The sequence below is a fragment of the Salvia miltiorrhiza genome, unplaced genomic scaffold (genome assembly GCF_028751815.1).
Source record: "Salvia miltiorrhiza cultivar Shanhuang (shh) unplaced genomic scaffold, IMPLAD_Smil_shh original_scaffold_358, whole genome shotgun sequence".
In the NCBI taxonomy this organism is placed as follows: Eukaryota; Viridiplantae; Streptophyta; class Magnoliopsida; order Lamiales; family Lamiaceae; genus Salvia; species Salvia miltiorrhiza.
This window is the reverse complement of record NW_026651535.1, coordinates 417,198-435,708: the sequence shown is the minus strand read 5'-3', so window position 1 is coordinate 435,708 and position 18,511 is coordinate 417,198. Positions and strand designations below refer to the sequence as shown.

Here is an 18,511-nt window from a genome sequence, read left to right as displayed (position 1 = left end):
AAAAAGGTAAAAAGTTGTTTTGTGTACGTCCCGAAAAAGAGAATTAGGAATTTCTTTTATGGACGGAGAGAGTAATATATATAAAAATATTAATTTTTTTTATAATAATATGTCAATTAAATTTATACAATCAATTAAAAAGTGACACATGGCTTATATCATTTAAATTTGGAATTGCCCTAGGTCGGCTGGGTCTCTACTGTTGCAATGATATCCTCTCTTTTTTTTTTTTTTTTTTTTTTTTTTTTTTTTTTTTCTACATGACGCGGTCGACCTAGAGAAAATGGGTGCCACCAATTCCGGATAATTTACTTCGCCATAATAAAAAATATTTCTATTCAACATTAAATTAGCTAAAATAAATTTATTCCACAAGAAAAATATTCTTTTTTTTTGTCATTTTAAGATGTTCACAAAAATTAGTCAATTTCCATTATTAGAAAAAATCTATCCCATGATAAATCATATTCTTCACTCACAATACAATTAATTATCATTATGAACACTATTTTTTAAGTGAGTCACTTTCTCCATTCACAATACAATAATTATTTTTATTAAAATTCGTATCATCCATCTTTAAGATTATTTTGGTGGACAGAGGGAGTATATTAATTTTATAGTGAATTTTGAATTAGTGTTGTAAGAAGATAAGTTAGTAGCTTAGAGCATCCACATTGGGCTACTCGATCTCGCTCTTACTCGAGTAAGGGCGAGATTGAGTAGCCCAATGCAAAAAGGGGCTACTCGAGGGGTACTCAATGAAACGAGTAATACTCATTATCTTAAATGAGCAGCGTGTGAATGACAAGCAACGTATTAAAAAAAGAGGTATTTGCCAATAAATACATTAACTTTCCCAATTTTCTAGAATTTAACACCATCTTTAGTTTTTGCCTCATAATACACCAACTTTACTATTCTTCTGATATTTCCCATGAAGATTTTCTGAAAATTCTAAACTATCCCCAACATAATAAAAATTGCAGAATCACCCCAGCATATTCAAAACCAAGACAAAATACCCTTTTATGAATTCTAAAACAGTTTAACAATTAATCAGACCCAACATGCTTCCGTAACACTTCAAAATAATTCTTAAATTAAACCAACATTATACCTTCGTCGACTGGTCTTCTTCAGGAGTCGGTCTTGTTGCGTTTTACGGCTCGTCTGCCCACCCGGCACGCACCAACCACACACTCGCAAGAGATGGTTGCAACCCTTTTCCTTCACTAAGTGCCGACTAAATAATATGTTGGAAAAATAAAGAAAATATTTTTACTCAACCCGGAATAGTTGGACAAAAACTAAGCGTTTATAGAGGAATTATATAATAATTAATTTATTTCATAAAATACTCCCCAAGGGAGGAGACTAACTTGTTTTAGCTACTCATAGTAGCCAATACTTGTGTACATAAAATAAAAAGGAACAAAAATTAAAAACGAAAAACTTTGAAAACAAAAAAAATTAAAAATTACAAAGATAATTTTCTAGAGAGGAAGTGGTGTGTGAAATGTGTTCTGATTTTTCGATAATCTTCTTCTCTCCAGCACTTGTGTTTATATAGAGGTTTGATCCCCTCTATAATTGCTTGGTTGTTGGCCTTGGATTCCATCCTCGTGGCCAGCTTGCTTGAATATGACATCCACTTTCTTTTGTCGGCCTTGATTGCCGACACTTGTTAGTGGCATCACATGGTACTGGACCCTTGCTTTATCGTCTTGTGATAATGCTGGTAGGGGCCGGCTGCTTTTCTTTCCACTCTCTTTTGTCCTGAAGCGTTTGGTGAGTGGTCCTCCTGTTCTTCCACCCACTTTTGTCGTTTCTTTTGTGGGTGCGATCCTTGCTGTGAATCACATGATTCACTTAGCTTTGTCGACCACCTTCCTTTTTTGGTGCCCGAGGTGTCCTTCCCTTTGGAGTCTGATGCTTGTCATGTTCATCAGACCGGAACCTCCTTTTATCCGGCTTTGGAAAGAATCCTTTGCCGAATTCTGGCTCCTTCTGCGATGAGCATTGATCGCAGACTTTCTCGATCCAATGGCCCAGATGAGCCATATTGCAAAACTTGCGACGAGTCTCCTGGCTCCCCGCAATCTTGTTCTTCCAAATCATTTGCCGTTTCCTCTCGAATGATTCTTCGGCAAAAGGAGTTGTTGTTCCTGTCATAGTATTAACTAGGAACGTTCCCAGATCCGAGCTTTGATAGAACTTGAATCTGGACTTCATTTTGTCCATCTCTGTGAGACAGACCCATAGACCCCATGCTCGTCTAGTGGAGATTTGTTCCTCCGTGAATGTTGAGACGATTGCGGCCTGGAAGTCGGGAACTTTGATCCTGTTAAGGGCTCCCGTATCAGGTCTCCGAAGCTTAATGAAGTGGAAAGCTTCACGGATTCCTTTTCCGACTGGCTCTGGTGCTGCACTGAAACAGTACAATTCCAGAACATCTCCCCTTTTGAGGGACTCGTTGTTCTCCCATGTGTCGAACACCGTTTTCTGGATCCATTTTGGCAGACCCTTGATTTCGGTGAAGGCTGGGGCGGTGGTATAAACTGAGGCCAAAGCCCCAAACTCATACCATTCCTTGACATCGTTTGGATTGGCTCCTGGAGTTGTCCAAACCCTTGGATATTTTCCGGCAACATCAAGTTTCTCCCACCTGTCCTGGTACATCTGCCCTTAATGCCCTTTCTTGTGAGAAGTTTCTCCCACCTGTCCTGGTACATCTGCCAAGAAGGAGAAATTTCAATAAAGTCAGTATCAACCTTAACTTGGCCTGTCATGGGCCTAAGATTGATCTCTCCCTCTTTTACCCCAGAGGTGGAGGGTTGACATGTTGATTCAGGGTGTGACCCCTTAACAACATCTTTTCCTCGAGAGTCTGGCTGTGAAACCATTGTCTCAGGACTTGTGCTAGGGGTACTTGAATCCCCTGCTACAGGTAATCCGCCCTGTACGGAAAGCATTGCTTTAGCCCGATTTTCACGGACAGCGCGCAAGAGCGGCTTGTTGGTTGCTTCCTGAAGATTGAACATCTTCACGAAGCATACATCGATTTGGTTAGATACTTGAGCTTCATCAGCTGCTTGTATCTTTCCTGCTTGTTTGGTATGTAGCACACACTTGTGCCACTCTTGTTGTAGCAGCTCTAGACTCGCAAAGAGCTGCCCCTGTATTGCCTCGATGGCCTCCACTTCAGGGAGCTCCATCCCTTGTAAGGAAATCTGCAAGAACATTCTGATCAGATTTCAAAACGACAATATCATAATCATAATATTGGCATTCTGCTTGCCATCTAATCAATCTAGCCTTTTCAGGTTTAGATTCAATCTTTTTAGTTAAGAAAGCTTTAACGTTGGTGTTATCTACTTTCAAAACAAATTTTTTAGCAAGTAAGAATAGCGGCCATTTTTTGAACGCCTTCCTGACTGCAAAAAACTCTTTCTCGTTTATGTGCCATCGCACAGCCTCGTCGTTGGAGAAAAGACCGCTACAGTATCTGCAAGGTTCTTCTCCATAAGGGGTGATCTTTGTGAGCACTGCTGCCCACCATGAATCACTCGCGTCGGTGTAGAGGACCAAGTCATCCTCATCTTGTGGTATTGAAAGTTTCGGGAGATTTTTGCAAATTTCTTTCAACTTCTTCATACCCTCTCGATGTTCCTCCTTCCATATGAATGGAACATCTTTCTTCAGTAATGGACTGAAGACCTTTCTGTGTTCTACAAGGTTTTTGATAAACATCCCTGCAAAATTGACAACCCCGAGAAAACTTTGGAGCTGCTTCTTCTCTTTGAGATCCTCTGGGAATCCTTGGACTTTTTCCACAATATGATCTTGTAGAATAATCCCAGATTCATCAATCTCGATCCCCAGAAACTCCATCTTCTGGGTAGCAATGACTGCCTTCTTCTCAGACAGTACTAGTCCTTCTTGTTGACAAACATCCGCGAAGATTTCTAGATGCCTGACATGTTCATGAATGTTTTTTGATGCAATAAGAATGTCATCAATATAAACAAACATAAACGAAGAATAATCTTTGAAGAGATTATCCATCTTCCTTTGGAATATCTGAGGCGCGTTGGCTAACCCCATTGGCATGACATTCCAGACATAATGTCCTTGTGGAGTTGAGAAGGCTGTGAACTTCTTACTCCCTTCCTCCATGCGAATCTGGTAGAAACCTGATTTGCAATCGAACTTTGAGAATACCCTTGCACTTCTGATGCAGTTGATAAGGTGTTCTCTGCTTGGGATGAAATATCCGTCAAACTCAAGAATGTCATTAATCCCTTTGTAATTAATGACCAGTCTTGGTTTTCCTCGCTTGATCTCCCCATGATTCCTCACCAGAAATCCAGGACTGTTGTAGGGTGATCTTCCTTCTTCGATCAGCTTTAAATCAAGGTGTTCCTTGATTATACTCATCATATCCTGTTGATCTCGAGGGTTCATCAGGATAGGTCTGAATCTTACGAACTCATGCTCCTTTCCAGTTTTAACTTTCAAGGTTGCTCTGAGCTGGTTCTTGTCCCACCATGCCAAAGGATTCTCATGGTAACACCTCTGAATCCTTCTTTTGACATCGGCAATGGATATCTGTTCTTCTTCCTTGATATCTTTGTGTGATATCAGGGATACTTTGAGGATTTGAGTTTCTTCCTCAGAGAGATTTGGGAATCCCTCAGTTCTGCATTTGAGCAAAACTTCTCCGAATCTCCTTTGATCCTTCATTTGGGGTCTTCGGAGTCTGCCATCATCACCACGCTTGCTGCGGAATTTGATTGGCATTGATCTATGAAAAACTCCATTGAGCCTTTGCACAATGATCTTGTGGTCACAATTGGTTGTGAACACTAGCCTCCTGGCTTCATTGTCCTGTATGTATCTCTTGAAGTTTTGCAGAAAATTATTTCCAAATAAAATATCTGCTCCAGTATCATGGAAATATATCGGTGGAGTCTTGACCTTGTACCAAGGTGTCTGCCCTGCACCGCCGATCAATATTTCTGTCTGTTTTACTCCTTTTGATAGGAGTAAAATCTTTTTGGAGAAATCCCTTCCTGCAATTCGAGGTAGATCTTCTTCCACTTCTGCTGGAAAGACTCCTCGTTTTGCTGTACAGATTCCTGCTCCTGAATCCACATAAGCAGCAAAATATTCTGCTTTGTATTTCTCGTATAACATCCCTACAGAGATGTATATTGAGAATGGACTTGTCATTGGATCATCACTCTTTGGCGTCCAATTGTGATCTCCATTCTTCCTCCTTTCCATGACCATGGTTTATATTTGTCAAGGAAATCTCGTCCTAAGATCAGGACATCTGCTTCCTGTCCGGCTTGGCCTTCGGTTTGGATTTCAAAACCTCCAACCTCCAGAGTTCCGATGTATCGGTTGTCTCCTGGATTTGCCAAATAATACAACGTACTACAAGGAAATTTGTTCTCCTTGTTAGTTGTATCAAATCTTGTGGAAACCTGTCTCCATCCTTCGGGACATTTAAGCTTGATTCTCATGTCCGGAACTGGGGTTTCCTGAATCGCCCTTCTCTCATATGTTTGAGAGAAACTTCTTGTTATAGGCCCTGAAGTTAGCCTATTTCCTTGGAATGATAGCCTTGGTGCTCCCAGTCTGAGACTCTGGGTGTGGTTGAGCACCTGCTTGTCTCCAATGTCGATGTCGATTTCTCCGATCTGAGGAATCTCCACTCGGTTTGGATGGACTGCCTTGGCTACCTCCTTGAATATTTCTGGAATTTCAATAAATTCTTTTCCCAGAAATAACTCTGTGTGATGGGAATTTGATAAGGCATACGAGACTTGATAAGTCAGTGAGTATGGCCTATTTCCTCCCGTCATAAGCTCCTTCTTTTTGTAGTCCTGATAGAGGGTCAGGGCTCGACTGAAGGATGAATCCTGCAGATTATAAGAGATCTGTGGATAGAACTCTGTTATAATCCTTTTGGCATAGAGATTGCCCGAGAATGCTCCAAGAACTGATGCTCTAGCATCTCTAATTCTTTTATCGCAAAGTGCGACGTCAATTGGTTGGTCTGTCCCTGGGGAGAGGGACGATTTGATTACCAACTGAATTGTTCCAATATGAATCCATTTCATCGTTCTTGCGACTTCTGGCTTCATTTTCTTAAGATCCTGCATAATATCTTCGGCAGGAATCAGCTGGATCTCCACCTGATTACTTGTAATCTCAATTGGAAGCGCCGTTTCTTGGTTTGTGACACCAAAATACACATGATGCTTCCTCTTGGCTGGAATCAAGCTATTTAAAACTCGATTTAATCTCCCATTAGAAAACCCCTGGTATGTCTGTACCTCTCCAGTTTCCCTGTTGAGTTTTCTTACGAGCTTCTTCACCACTTCTTCCTGTGGTATCAGAAAATGGCTAGTAAATCCATTCTGATCCTCCTTCTGAATGTGGTGGACCTCGTGTTCCTCTTTAGTCTAACTCGTCTCCGGTTGATCCATCGGTCATCTCCGAATCTTCAGAACTAAAGACTTCTTCTTGCTCATATATACTCTCATCAGAGGATATATCTTCGAATTGATATACGAGTATCAATTCCTGGTGGTAGATGGCATCTTCGATATCCGGTGTGGATTCGAATTTCCTTATCTTGTTGTCTGGGCAATTGGTTGAAATATGCCCCTTAGCACCGCATGTCCAGCAGTTGCAATCTTTAAAACTTTCATTTGTTTTGGCTTGAGTACGCCTAAAAGTTTTTCTCGCCGGGATTCTCTTTTGATTTGAGAATCGGTTTCTTGATGGTCCGCTCCGTTGGCCTGACTTGTAGGAGCGCGCCTTCTGTCTGGTCCACATAGTTCTTGGCTTCCAAGAACTTCTTCTGGACTTTCTTTCATAGGGTTGATACCTATGTTTCTTTCGGCTTTTCCTTTGATACAGCAACTCAGCACCAATCTCTGTTGGAAGATCAAGGTTGTCGCACATCAATGGAGATTTCTTGTTGAGTCTCCTCAATCTCTTGAGATTCCTCTGGTCCGCTGCCTTCTGGCACCATTCGGACAGCTTCTTGTGAACATAAGACATCCTCCTCGAAGCACTGTCAAGTGGATATCCTCCTGGTGAAACATACTCATTAATGAGCATTTCCCTCCATGGACTTGGAAACTTTGGAAAGAAGAGGTCCATGGCCTTCTGATCTTCCACCTCCCCCATATGGACATATAGGGTATACAGACGCAGAAATTCATCGAGAGCTTTGGGCTCTAGCACCATCAATCTTAGATTGTAAAGTGCCTGTTGATATTTCTTGCGCTTCTCCTCTGCGGATCCTTCGAAAAAACCCATTCCCAAGAAATGGATTTTAATCTGTTTAGTAGTTTCTTTGATGGCGTTATATAATGACGTACTACTAAATAATTCCTCCTTGGTCGAAACCTCAAGTTTTTCCCAGTATTGTTTTGCCATGCCTGCCAAGCTAGCTTCGAAGACTCTGGCAAATTCTTTTTTGTCGTAATCAATTGTGGCAATCACGACCTTTAATGATGAAGCCCATTCGTCGGTGAGACCCTCCCATTCTTTGAAACTGGCTTCGTCAAGGTTGAGAATCAATCCGTATGGATGGATTGGTTCTAGTGTGACCTTTCCTACAGGAGTATCCTTCATCTGAGGCCTCCGTCGTCTTGTTCGTTGGAACTGGCTTGCATCGTCTTGGGCTGACCCTTTCTTTGACGATTCCTCTTCTTGAGGCTCGGTTTTGGGAACCTCATCTCCTTGGTTCATCTTTAAATCCACCATATTGAGGTTAGCAAAAGATTCTGCTAACTCCTGTAGATCTTCTAATCCGATTCTGTCAAGGCTATTCATGATATTTGCCTTTCATGATTCGGATTATGTCCTTCGGCTGCAACTCTTTGGGTGTTGCATCAAATATGGATGAATTCGTCGGGTCTTTAGACCATTGATTCCGAATTTTTCCGGAACATGGTTTTCGCCTTTCGATCTCCTCCATTCTTTTCTGAATATCACGCAAGAGGGTTAGTATTTCCTCTTGTCTGAGTGATATTTTGCTCATTTCAATCGGTAGCTCATACAGCTTGTTGCCGTAATACTCCACCGTCTTTTGAATCTCCCGTAGGTTGACATTCTCGGAAGAATCTGGCTCGATCTTGTGGTAGCTTGGATAAGCTACTCCCGCCTTGTTTTTTGGTTCCATCAATCGTGTGACTGATGGGCCTCGTCTCTCCTTCGTTCAATGGCCGTTCTGGCAGCGGCCATTCTCATGAGGTGCTCATGATAAAATTGGATACTCGCGATGATATCGCGAATCAGCTCGATATTTTCTCCTCGTCGTAGGTTGGTAACGAGGACTCGATTGTTCCATTTGAGATCGCTTATGAAGCGACTGGTTTCTATCTCCAAATTTTGGAGAGAGTTCCTGTAGTGTACACATCTCGGACACTCGTCCGGATCCATAAACTTTAAATGGAGTCTCCTCCCACATGGGTTAATAATAAAATAAATTAAAAATTACATAATTCATCTATAAAAACCCGCTCTGATACCATTTTAAACAAGGATCTTTTAAACTGTTTTTTGCTTAAAAGTACGTGGCGTTGTCTCACAGTCCAGACCCAGATTACAAAGTAATCTATCGGGCACGAGGAAAGTTTCCAGCCGATATACCATTTAAGCCCAATCTTTAACATATTTTAGGGATAAATTGTCTTTTGTCCAAAACAAAAGTTTTAGGGGTCAAAGTGCAATAAATTTTATAATGGGGTAATTTTCGAATATCCATACTTTGGGCATGGGAAATTCCAGAAAATTATTAAAGTTTATGTATTATGGAGCAAAATCTAAAGTTGGTGTTATAAACTAGAATTTGGTCATAGTTTGTGTATTTAGGGGCAATAACCCCTTAAAAAAATATACATACATGTTGCTTTTTGAATTCAACGGCTTTAGCCGATTTTTTTTTTCCTTTTTAACTAAAAATTATATCTTTCATTTATAAGCTCAATTACTCAAACATTTTGATAACTTATAAGCTCTTAAAAAACTACATCTTATAAACTGCAAAAACTTATAAGCTATTTAAAATAAGTTTAGTCAAACACCTTCTAACTCATTCCCATTAGATGCCCAATTAGTATGAAATTTTATATTTCGACAAGTATAACAATGCATGGTGTAGTTATTTTGACTAAGAGGGTGTTTGGTTAAGCTTATTTCAAAGAGTTTATAATCTCCAACAATTTATAAGATATAAATTTTTTAGAGGTTATAAGTTGTTAAAGTGTTTGGACAATTGAGCTTATATCTAGAGATAATTTTTTTGCTAAAAAAAAATTTGTTAGAGAAAAAAAATCAAAGAAAAATAAACTTGAAATGATATATATATATATATATATATATATATATATATATATATATATATAGGGAGAGGTTCAAGAAAGAACCATAAATAAAAGAAGACTGGAGAACCATTTTCAGCCATTCGATCATCAAGATCTATGGTGGATGCATCATCTTGTTGGATGAATGCAGGTCCTGGGTTCGAATCCTGAAGGGAGCATTTTTTTTAAATTTTTTTAGTGCATTAATTTTAACAGCGAATGCATTAATTTTTACAGTGGATGCATTAGATTTGATGGTTCTCCCGTTCTCACAAATAATGTAGTTATCTCTAGAACCACACCCTATATATATATATATATATATATATATATATATATATAAGATCTACATATATTTACATAAGTTTTATTATATCCCAATCCTAAATCCCAAACTAATATTTGCCCTCACTTCTTTATGGTTATATATATATATATATATAACCATAAAGAAGTGAGGGCAAATATTAGTTTGGGATTTAGGATTGGGATATAATAAAACTTATGTAAATATATGTAGATCTTGATGATCGAATGACTGAAAATGGTTATCCGGTCTTCTTTTATTTATAGTTCTTTCTTGAACCTCTCCCTATATATATATATAATGAAAACAACAAGTTATAATTGAATAATATTTATAAAATAAAATTATGAAAAAGAACTTGGGGAAAATAAACTTATAAATTCTTAGAATTTATTCTAAAACCTATTTTAAAATTATAAATTATTCAAAAATTTATTATACTAAATAAATTTTTTTTAAAAAACTTATAGAAGCTATTTTAAAATTTATAATTTCCGCCAAACACCTAGCGTATCTAATGCAATGATTAATTCCAAATATGTAGGCAACAAAAAGAAAGTTAGGCGGGGGGAATCTAGACCAAAATAGTTTACAGTTACTTAATTTTGTATGCACATTAAACGCATTGCCTATATTTCTTCATCCACATGTGGCAGGACTGCTACAAAAGTAGCATCAAAATTAATTGCCATCAATTAATTCAAATTAATAAAAATAATTTTAATAATATTAAAATTATATTTGAACTTGAGTTTTGGCATAATAAAATTTGTGTTTTATTTAGTGGAGTTGTCAACAAAAATATCCGAATTCTAGTTTAATAGTAGTTGATACTCACTAGCTCATTAAGTGAGCTAACTTGATTATGAAGTTATTAACTTTTTTTTAGGGGATGAAGTTATTAACTTGATATAACGTCAACGTATACTTGTACGCCTTGATTAGTGTCTATATATGTACATTATTTCCCAAATTAACTTTGTTTAATAGTAAGATATAATTAATGAATTTTGGTAAATATTGTTAGGAATGATATCGTGTGATATATTCATAATTGATTCCTCCATTATTCTTAATACGTATTCATCTAATGTATATAGCCATTAAATCTAAGCAACAAGTTAGTCTTGTGTTATGCTTTCTTCGCATTAATTGTGTAGAGAAATCTTATGTGTATATATATATATATAGTGCCAACAAAAAATATTTTTTTTACCGAGGGAATATTCCCTCGGTAAATGCCTCATTTTCCCTCGGTAAAACGTTTACCGAGAGATCACCGATTAAAACACTCCGTCGATATTTTCAACGTCGGTAAAAATTTTACCGAGTGATTATTCCCTCGGTAAAATTACCGAGAGATTTACCGAGGGATTCTACCTCGGTAATGTGTCATCGGGTATCACGCCGGATTAGGTCTTAATTTTACCGAGGGAAAATTCCCTCGGTAAATACCCTAATTTTACCGAGAAGTATGTTACTCTCGGTAATTTACGGCTCTATTTTTTAAATATACCGAGTGAGATTTTCCTCGGTAATCCCTCGGTAAAGTTCTATTTTTTATGTTTTTTCATTTTTATTTTTTTACATACCTAGTTACGGCAACCTGTTTATCAATAAATCAAATCACAACATAATCTAAACATAATTTAAAATTCATTCGACATTGTTCAATATCCAACAATATGTTTATATGTAAATAACACAATAACATAAAAAGTACTAAATAAACTACATCTAAGCGAAATATCATAATAATGTATCAAAATGTACCAAACATACTACGAGAAAGCTAAGAACCTCCTGAGCCACTACTCCTCGACTGCTGGGACCTCAAGAACTGCTGGAGCATCTCATTAGTTACCCGAAGTGACTCCTCCAATCGAACTCTCTGCTCACAATCTTTCAATCTCTTTTCTTATTCTTGGCTTCTTCCTATACTTCTCACAAGTTCTCAAAATCTCCAATCTCCTGCTGGTTCCTGAGCTGAATATCTCCCAAACAACTGCTGCTTCCAGATTCGGAGACCTGCATTTACAACAGCATAGAACTAATATCATTTCTCTTGAACTCATTCCTTGATTACCAGCAAAATCCTTTTATTCATGCAGTAAACTTACATTCCTTGATTATCAATACCATATCATTTATTCCATTTGCCAATAGCTTATAAATTCACTAATCTAAATAGATTCGTGTAATCATACTTTATGAAGAACACACAATATAGAAGCTAAGATAACTTGCTTTCTGTTATAGATCCCTTGCCCCAATCCACAATTATTACACAAAATACAGGTTTACTTGAGGGGGTCAAATTTATAAAACAAGCATGGAGCAGTTTATGATGCTTGGTTGGAGATTTCTTCTTTGTGCATGCATTTAATTCAAAAAATAGTCAATAGAAATAGAGTATTAAAAACAAATCATGTATTACGATGGATTTAAATGAGCATAAATGTTGAAGCCACAATCTGAGTGCTGCTGAATTATTTATTTTTGCAAGATTCCTTGTTATTTCCTAATTCAAGGTTAAAATTAAAGAACAAATATTAAAGAAATTCGATGGGCAGAAGTTTAAAATTACAAGAAAACCAAGCAACCTTGTGCAAGAACTGTTACATACAGCTTCAAGCAGTTACCAATTAACAGTGCTCTGTAAAATCTCCCTTCCCTGCAAAAAGATACATAAGTTAGACAATAGCATGTTCATCTTCAAGCAGTTACCAATTAACAAACCTCTTACTTTGTCAAGAAATCTGGGAAACCAGCAAACCCCTCAGTAGAGAAGAATCATATTTAGTTCCATTTTATTTATATATGCTTAGAGATAGATCAGTCAAACCATTCATCCGTTGAGTATTCCTCTATATTCTATGTCTTGGTCACAGAGCTATCGCCTATCATATTACTTTTAGTTTATATTCCCTGAGACTGTCGTTGCATGAAGGAGAACAACTGCCCATTCATTCCAAAATTCTCTAGTTGTCTAAACAGAGGTATGTTTGTTGCTGCAGTTCCCATAGAAAACAGTGGGATGCATTACTGAGTTGCTCATGAATATTTTAATATTGACCTGTGAAAATCTAATAGGCCTAAGCTTGAGTTGGGAGATTATTTCTGTCTAATCTGTAATCAATGATAGCCGCATGATAATGAGACTTCTTTTCATTAATCATGACTAGCAATCCTCAATCACTAATCACTAATCCTTTGATTTATTCAGAATCACATATCAAGAAAAGCAAATATCAACAATTCATGAAAACCACAAGTAAGAGAAAGAAAACCAGCACATATCATGATTACTGATAACAATGCAGTCTATTATCAGTTCTGTTTTTTCTCCATCACTATACCAAGAAAACCATGGTTCAATACTATATCAAAAACTATCATCAAAGAGAACAAACTGATCAATTCTAAAACTACAGATTCAGAAATATTACCAGGATGAGCTGATTCTGTTGCCAAACCTACTGGTGACTCCTTCTGCACAGAGTAAATCGCCAAAAGAAGGCATGATTCAGAGCAACTTAACCAATATCAATGCCAAGAACAGCAAAACACACATAAAACATTAAATCCAATCGCATTTCCTTTTGTATTTTACTCAAAATCTGTTACTTGATTTAAAATGCTTCAGCTGCTGGCAAACATTAAAATCCCATGGCCAAGCTTTATTCAACGAGAGAGAGAGAGAGTGTTGAGTTGTTGTACATATTCAACCAGAGAGAGAGAGTGTTGATTGAAACCAAATGAAAGAAAGCTTCTCCACCTGAACCAGAGTAGCAGCAACAGCGGCGAGCGGCGCGCGGAGGGACGACGGCGAAAGCTGACGGGGGGAAAGCTGACGGAATAACACACACAGAGAGATCTCAGAGACAGAGAGAGAGCGATATAGAGAGAGAGAGTTAGTGAGCTTACGGTGGTGGGGTGGCGGACGACAGCGGCGAAAAGGGGTGAGAAAGTAGCTAGGGCTTTCAATTTGGGGAGGGAAATGAGGAAGACGTCTATGAACAGTGTTTAATTCAATTTTACCGAGGGAACTCACACTCGGTAACCACTCCGTAAATTTGATAACTAATTACCGAGAGAAGTAAATTTAAACTATAAATTTTACTTAAATTAAATCTAGATATACAATTAAATTTAACATTTACCGAGAGAAATATTAACAGTGATTTATACACTCGGTAATCTCTCGGAAATATTAAAAATACATTATCCCTTGAAAACTCTCGCAAAATACTCGGTAAAATACCGAGGGAACAGTTTCCCTCGGTAATCCCTCGGTAAAAAAGCGTTTTTTTGTAGTAATTGAATAATATTTATAAAATAAAATTATGAAAAAGAACTTGGGGAAAATAAACTTATAAATTCTTAGAATTTATTCTAAAACCTATTTTAAAATTATAAATTATTCAAAAATTTATTATACTAAATAAATTTTTTTTAAAAAACTTATAGAAGCTATTTTAAAATTTATAATTTCCGCCAAACACCTAGCGTATCTAATGCAATGATTAATTCCAAATATGTAGGCAACAAAAAGAAAGTTAGGCGGGGGGAATCTAGACCAAAATAGTTTACAGTTACTTAATTTTGTATGCACATTAAACGCATTGCCTATATTTCTTCATCCACATGTGGCAGGACTGCTACAAAAGTAGCATCAAAATTAATTGCCATCAATTAATTCAAATTAATAACTATTATAATATTGAAACTCAAAATATAATACTCTGCTCGTCCTAAAAAAGATAGTTCTAGACAAAAGTGAAATAATTTATAATAAAAATAATTGAATGTAACGTGTATAGAGAAAATATCCCCGCTTAGAAGTAACGATTTTGTGAATAATGAGAATAAAAATGATACATTTTATATGATAAAATATGTAAATAAGTTGATATATTAATAATTATATATTGCAAGATAATATATATGTATAAATCGAATGAAACTACTTTAATATGGACGTTTCAAAATAATATTAAAATTATTTTTATAAGAAGAAACAAGTAGTAGAAGTAGTAGTCTTTTTTAGATTGCTCTCAATGATAATTAGGAGAAAATTGCATGTAAACCACCTTTTAAGTTAAGAATATTATTAAGTTCTGAGAAATAAAGAACCATTTTCTGTTAAATGTAAGGTGTAAAACGCAGGTTAATAATTCCACATATAAAATTTTTATGTTTTAATATGCTTGTATTCATTTATATACATCAAAAGAAAAATTAGCAGTAATGTGCGTGTGTTGGCCTAATATCGATAGTAGGTTAATGTCTAAAATCTGAGGTCCTGAGCTCGAATCTTTCGTCGCACGGTCTGCAAATTTTTTTATTTACTTATTATGTAATTTATCAAAAAAAAAAAAAAATAGCAGTATATACTCCCTTAGTCCACCAATTCTTGATCCATTTTATCATTTTCGTCCGTCCACCATTTTTTAACTCATTCTATTTTTAGTAATTTTTTCACTTATAATAAGGTGGGATCCTAATTCCACTCACAACATACTACACCATTTTTATTAAAATCCGTATCATTGGCAAATGGCAGTATATACTCCCTCCGTCCGTCAATTCTTGATCCATTTTATCATTTTCGTCCGTCTAATTTTTAACTCATTCTATTTTTAGTACGTAATCGCCAAGTTTTGTATAGCGTAATAATTTTTAAAAACACTAAAAATTAAAGAAACGAAACGTGATTAACCCTTTATTAATATTATCAATGAACGTACACATTAGATATTCAAAGATTTGATTCTTAATTTAGTCCATTATATAGCCTCTGCAAGGCCTACGATTCACAAATTTAAAGGTTCATTTCTTATTTTTGAAAGGCTCATTTAGAGGAATCTATTATATATATAGTATGAAAATAATTTATTTTTAAGTAAATTCTTTGTACACGTTTGAAAAAAGTTCAAATAATTAATGAGATTAGGTGATGTGATTAGGTGCATAGCAAAAAAGAAATAGTGAAGGTGATGTGATTAGGTGCATACCAAAAAAGAAATAGTGAACTAAAGTTTATGGAGTATATGTTTTCCCCTTTTTTGAAAGTTGTATTTTACGTTTACCAGACAATCAAACCTAGTTAATCTCATTTTGGCTAAGGAAGGGAATTCTCACTTAATTTTTTAGGGTGTGTTTGCTTTGATGGGAAATGAGAGAAAATGTATATTTTTATATATTTTCTATTATTTTCACATGTTCATTATGATAAAAAAAATTCTTCGGACATGGTGGAATATTTTCTCGGGCAGTCCCTTTTCATTCATTTTTTCTTCAATGTTGGATAATATTATCCTAAGATAAGGGTGGGAAAATATTTTCTAACATTTTCTAATATTTTCATCTCTAGTAAACATATAATAGAAAATGAAGAAAAGAATATATTTTCTCATATTTTCTTATCCATCATTTTTCATACAATCAAAGTAAACGTACCCTTATAACTACAATGCGTAAAGTTTGAGGATTGCAATATGCTTTGCATAAATGTTAATTAACTAGATTTCACCCCCCCCCCCCCACTAAACTACACTTAAAGTTAAATTAATCTTTTTCTACCCTTTGTAGTATCATTGTTGTCAATTAAACAAAAATAAGAGACAAATAGTAGTATTTTATTTCTAGATAAATAGAGAAACACATATATATGTAATAATACAAATAATTAATGAAGTTGGATACAAAAATGTGTAAAACATGTGAAATTAATTTCTAGCAAAAAAGTACACAAAAGTCAAAAGGTGGTGTGCGAACAGTCAAATGAAAATTTATATTCCACTTTTGGTATAGCCCTTCATATCTCACTTTTATTAATTTATTAGTTTTTAAGTAATTTTTATTTAATTCTAATTTATACTCCCTCCGTCCCAATAAAAGTGGCCACATTTTCTTTTTGGGTGTCCCATTAAAAGTGACTACTTTCTAAAAATAGCAAAAGTTTACTTTAATTAAGTCAACAATTACTCACTAATTTGGTCAACAATTGTAGGCCACTTTCTAAAAATGCCAAAATTACTCACTAATTTGGTCAACAATTGTAGGCCACTTTCTAAAAATTACTCACTAATTTTGGTGGGTCACACTCAATTAAAACATAACAATCCCCTTCTTAATCTCCGTGCCCAAAAAAAAGTGGCCACTTTTATTGGGACGGATGGAGTAGTATATTTTAGAATAATTGCAAGATTATTAATTAGGGACCGTCAATTCAATTAGGGTTTATAATTATTTTTCAAATTTATTATGCGAATTTTAATTAACATGATTATGGTTAATTAATCTATTATTAGTTATATGGTTCATTATAGAAGTACTTTTTATTTTACTATAAATATTAAGATTAATTGTTGGACACCAAAAATTATAGGTCACAGATCTCAATCGACAGAGTGGTGGCCTAGAAATAAACATTTGAATATGAAATAAATAATGAAGCCATCCCAATATACATAGATACAAGTTTAAATGCAGCAATTAAATGCAATAAGTTTGAGTTGCAGGCGGCAGGCCTTATTTTTGCGATTTTGCCCGTCCTTAATTAAATACTCCATATAATTTAGCTAACGATTAATGTGAATACAACAGTAGAGGTTAAAAATCCTTATTACCACTCATATATGAATACCCTCTAAATACTCTAGCTACCTAAAAAAAATGAATTAATTTTTCAAAATGAGAGAATATGAATTAAATTTGAACACGTAATTAATCTTTAAGTTCCACGCCAAATAAACATACTTCAAATTAATTTTGACCAATGAAACAAAACATTGGACAGAGTGAAAATTATGGGCATCACAAAGAGAAGGAAAAAAAGAGTATGAGCATCACTTATGCATGGGCTTATAGGATTTTTTTATGGCATGTTGTCATGATCTCCAAAGTATAATTACCAGGTGAGATGCAGCAAGGTTTTAACAAGAGATGGAAATGACTCTTGTGTGGCTTGTGTTTGAAGATGTTACCAATTGTCTTGTTAGTGATCTGTTGTGCAATGATCCTTTTGAGTATTTTTGTTATTAGTTTTTTTAAGTAAATTATGAATTAATGGTTCATGAGTCAGAAAATTTCTCAATTTTTATAGTATTAGTTTTACTCATTTTTAAATGTCCATTGATGTCGTTATGTTGTTTAACGTTGTATGTTATATATTTTACTTACCACTAACAATTGTATCAATGATCATTTGAGAATATGACAAATAAATCTAAGTGACGTCTCATTAGAAACTGGACAACAAATATTAGAGAATAAAACAAACAATATCAAGAACCATGGTAATTAACAAAAAAAAAAAAAATCACAAGTTATATAATAAGTTGATGTCCCGTCGAATTTTGATGAGTAACACACTAGTATCTATAGAAAATAGTAAACGGACCACAATGCTTGGCACATGAATTGACGAGTCAAAAAAAAATAAAAAATCACAAGTTATATAATAAGAAGATATTATTACAACGTTAGGCAAAGTACAAAATGAATTGACGAGTCATTGATTTGTGTTTATACTTTGTTTGCTTAATATCGTAATTATTTGTGTTTATACTTTGTTTGCTTAATATCGTAACTCTATGTCGGCACACTGCCAAACTTTTTTTTTTTTTTGATAAATTAATATATTGCATAAAGAAATTTTAAAGTCACGCCACGGGGACTCGAATTCAAGACTTTTGGCATTGGACATTAACCTCTTATCGCTTAGCCAACACACACACTACCAAACTTAATTCTTGGACATTGACCTTACCACTTGGCCAACGCACGCACACTGTCAAACTTAATT

The 18,511-nt window shown here is 35.4% G+C and overlaps 1 long non-coding RNA gene across 1 annotated transcript; it reads right to left on the bottom strand.

Moving 5' to 3' along the window:
* Positions 1-11,333: 11,333 nt before the first annotated feature.
* Positions 11,334-13,774, bottom strand: LOC131004261 (uncharacterized). The gene is made up of 5 exons (XR_009094941.1): positions 13,627-13,774; positions 13,478-13,549; positions 13,149-13,191; positions 12,303-12,373; positions 11,334-11,727 (listed from the first exon to the last, which is right to left on the bottom strand). It is a non-coding gene; the product is annotated as an uncharacterized LOC131004261 (long non-coding RNA).
* Positions 13,775-18,511: the final 4,737 nt, after the last annotated feature.